This window comes from Chiloscyllium plagiosum, chromosome 8 (assembly GCF_004010195.1).
Source record: "Chiloscyllium plagiosum isolate BGI_BamShark_2017 chromosome 8, ASM401019v2, whole genome shotgun sequence".
Lineage (NCBI taxonomy): Eukaryota > Metazoa > Chordata > Chondrichthyes > Orectolobiformes > Hemiscylliidae > Chiloscyllium > Chiloscyllium plagiosum.
In genome coordinates, this window is record NC_057717.1 from 87516456 (window position 1) to 87520277 (window position 3822).

Here is a 3822-nt window from a genome sequence, read left to right on the forward strand (position 1 = left end):
AACAAGATCAGGAACTGAGTGGCCCTGGCAGAACCCAAACTGGGTGTCACAGAAGGTTATTGCTGAGCAGCTGCATGACAGCACTGTTGATGACACCTTACATCACTTCACTGCTGAGCGAGTGCGGACTGATGGAGGGAAATTGGCTGGGTTGGCTCTGTCCCTGTGTTTTTGTGTTGAACATCCCTGGGAAATGTTCCACAATGTCAGTAGGTGCCAGTGCTGGACTTGTCTTAGTGGGCAGCAATTTCTGGAGCACAGCCATCAGTATTGTTGCCACAATGTTGGCAGGGCCGACAGCCTTTACACTACTTCTCCATTTCTTGATCTGATTTGAAATAAGTTTTCAACAAAATTGATTCACGTCTGTGATGTCAGGGACCAATGGAGAAGGCTTATCCACTTGGCACTGCAGGCTGAAGATTGCTGCAAATGCTGTTGTCTTGTCTTTGCATGGATGTGTGAGACCCCTCCATCAGTGAGGTTGGGGATATCTGTGATGCTTCCTGCAGTGAGTTGTTTAATTGCCCATCACCATTCCTGACTAGGTGTGGCAGAGCTCCAGAGCTCAGATCTAATCCATTGCTTGTTGGATCACATAGTTCTACTTGGTGTTGCTTGCACTGTTTGGCGTGCAGGTTGGGTAGCTTCACCAATTTGGCACCACATTTTTAGGTATGCCTGGTATTGCTCCTGGCATGCCCTGCGGAACTCTCCATTGAACTAGGGTTGATCCCCCAGGCTTGATGTTTATGGTTGAATGGGGAATATACCAGGCCATGAGATTTCAGATTGGGCTGGAGTACAGTTCTGCTTCTGCTGTTGGCCCACAGTGAGACAGAAGTTTCAGGGTCAAGAGGGCTGATTTTGTTGTTGTATTTTCCAGTGTGTTGGTAGATGTAATGTGGTCCATCCAGTTTCATTCCTTTGTTGAGATTGTGCAGTGATTAATACAATGAGTGATTTGGTGGGCCACTGTCAGGAATGCAACTTTTAAAAAACGTTTTTGTGATTTACACATGAAAGAAGTGAAACTATCATGGTATTCAAATAGATGAAAGACTCAACAGACAATCAAGGTATTTTCCATTGGATAATTTCAGTTATATCACACTAAAATTTTGCTATAAATTATGTGCCTTAGAATTGTGCTCTCCACAATCACCTGATGAATGTGTGGTGCTCCGAAAGCTAGTGTGCTTCCAATTAAACCTGTTGGACAATAACGTGGTGTTGTGTGATTATTAATTGAGTATATGACAGCACTACTAACAGGACTGCATGTAAACAGGCTCAGTCCAGTTAGTCAATACATTCGGAAGGATTTCCTCCAAGTTTGATCTTCCAATTAAACCTGTTGGACAATAACGTGGTGTTGTGTGATTATTAACTGAGTATATTACAGCACTACTAACAGGGCTGCATGTAAACAGGCTCAGTCCAGTTAGTCAATACATTCGGAAGGATTTCCTCCAAGTTTGATAACGCAATATTCGTCAAAACCGTCAACTTCAACCTGCAATGTTGTTGTTAACAAAAACTTCAGGCTGACACAAAACTCCCCACCCTCACTGCAATTTGGTAACTGGGCCCGGCTCAGGAATTTGAACTGGGACATTTGTGGACTGTGATCTTAAAGGAATGTAGCAAACACAATTCTGACATATTAGTCCTCAAAGATGAGTAGCAGGTTTGAGACAAGGCAGGTGGTATACCATCTTGCACTTAGCTTAATTGCATTTCTTATTTACAGTTGTGTTTTGCAAAGTATAAAGAACTATGTGTTTTTTTTTCATGGTTGGGGAGTTTTATTCTAGTTGATCACAGTTGCTACCTCTCGCTCCCCAAGTCAAATCATAGGATCTATAACAAAACAATAAACTATAGGTGCTGGAGATCTGAACCCCAGAAACAAAGTGCTGGAGAAACTCAGCAGTTTTGAGGGCATCGGTGAAGAGAAAAATAATGTTCCATATCAATTTCAGTGTCTCTTCGTCTGAACGAACAAATGGTCATGAGACTTGGCGCTTACAATGTTTAATTCCCCTCAGAGATGCTGCTGGACCTGCGGTTCTCCAGCACAGTGCTTTCTATAGTGAACTTAATTGACAAAACAGATCGGAAAAATACTAATCTCCAAAATGAAAGGTTCATAGCAAACATGAGCATAGTTTCCACACTTGAGTTACACAAGCACGTCTCAGTTTAAAAACAGGATTTAACTCAAAATAATATTCCATCTCAAAACTAGCCAAGTTCCACCAGTAATAAAGCTCCTCCACCCAATGAGGCACTTCAGCACAACATCCTGCAGTGTTGCACACAGCCACCTTTACCAAAGAATGATCACATGTCACAAAATTGAAGGCCAAGAGCATGTCTCTTTCAAGGAGCTGAAGTCAAACTCAATTTTTGGAAGGATTTTTATTAAACCTGATTGAACATTTAAATCTCAGAGCATAATCTTTGCTTTTTTAAACAAAGTGTGTGGGAAACATCCCACATCTTGCTCAAGATTCAGTTCGGCCTGATACATAGAGCCAAAGGTCAAGTAAACATCACACTTTCCATTCACTTCTACAAAGGGCTGACATCACATTTCTTCAGGATTTAACGTGCTTTTTTAAACAAAGTGTGTGGGAAACATCCCACATCTTACTGAAGGTTCAGTTCGGCCTCATACATAGAGCCAAAGGTCAAGTAAACATCACACATTCCATTCACTTCGACAAAGGGCTGACATCACATTTCTTCAGGATTTAACGTATTTTATAAATTGTTTGTAAAATCATTGTCACGTTGAAGAACTGGACAATAAATGTCGTTGTATACAAGAAGAGTGAAGCCTGTGACAGCAGATTTAGCTTTGGAGGGCAGTGTGTGCGCTTCTTAAATTCTGGGAGCACTTTGGGAGACTGCTCCCAGATGGTGATAGTGAGCATATCTGGAATGCACTGTTTAGATTTGGGAATCCATGGGAAACAATTTGTGCTTTCACTAATACTTGGCTTGCGTTGTTGGTGTACAGTAAGCAATTCATAAAGTTACTTATGTATTGTTGTTGACTACCCGAATGGTATTCAAATCTGCCAGGTTGCCTTCAATAGTGTGAATGCATCTATTGTAAATATTTGGAATATTCCAGAACTGCTCAGTGCTTGGCAAATTCAGGGGGGACAAAAAAGTCATATTGAGTAATTAAGAATCCAAGAGGACGTAACCACTGAATTATTCAATTCAAACAGTTAAATTGAGTGTTCACATTTAAAATACCTCTTATCCATATGAATGGATGGACTGACAGAATTGGGACCAAATTCCTGGCTGGGGCTTGTGAAATGTGTTTTGATAAAGTCACCTGCATTTACCAACAATAATTTGGCAAACTCGGAAATTCAAAAAAACAATACGAGCTTCATTGCTGCTCCAGTCGGTTCCCAAGCTCTGTGAAAAAAATAATAATGTTCAGGTTTATTGCATACACTCTGAAACACATGTTTCTTCTACAGATCCTGCAAGTTTCCCCAATGAGCATAGTCCATCCAAATGATGTGGCTAACTTTGGCCAACTCATTTCTTTCCGAGCCTCTATCGCCTGAAGAGTGACCAGAAGCAATTACTCCACAAATGTGGGAACATTCCTGACGAGGATTTTTTCCTTCAGAATTGACTTCCATATATTCAGTGCCCAGAACAGATAAAAACCTTGTTACCTTATATAGAGCAATGATTCAGTGGGAGTAAAACGCTAACCTTTTCTTGCTTAACAATCACGCTGCCTATATTTAAACATGAACACTTCTTAATAGTTCACCAGATCCT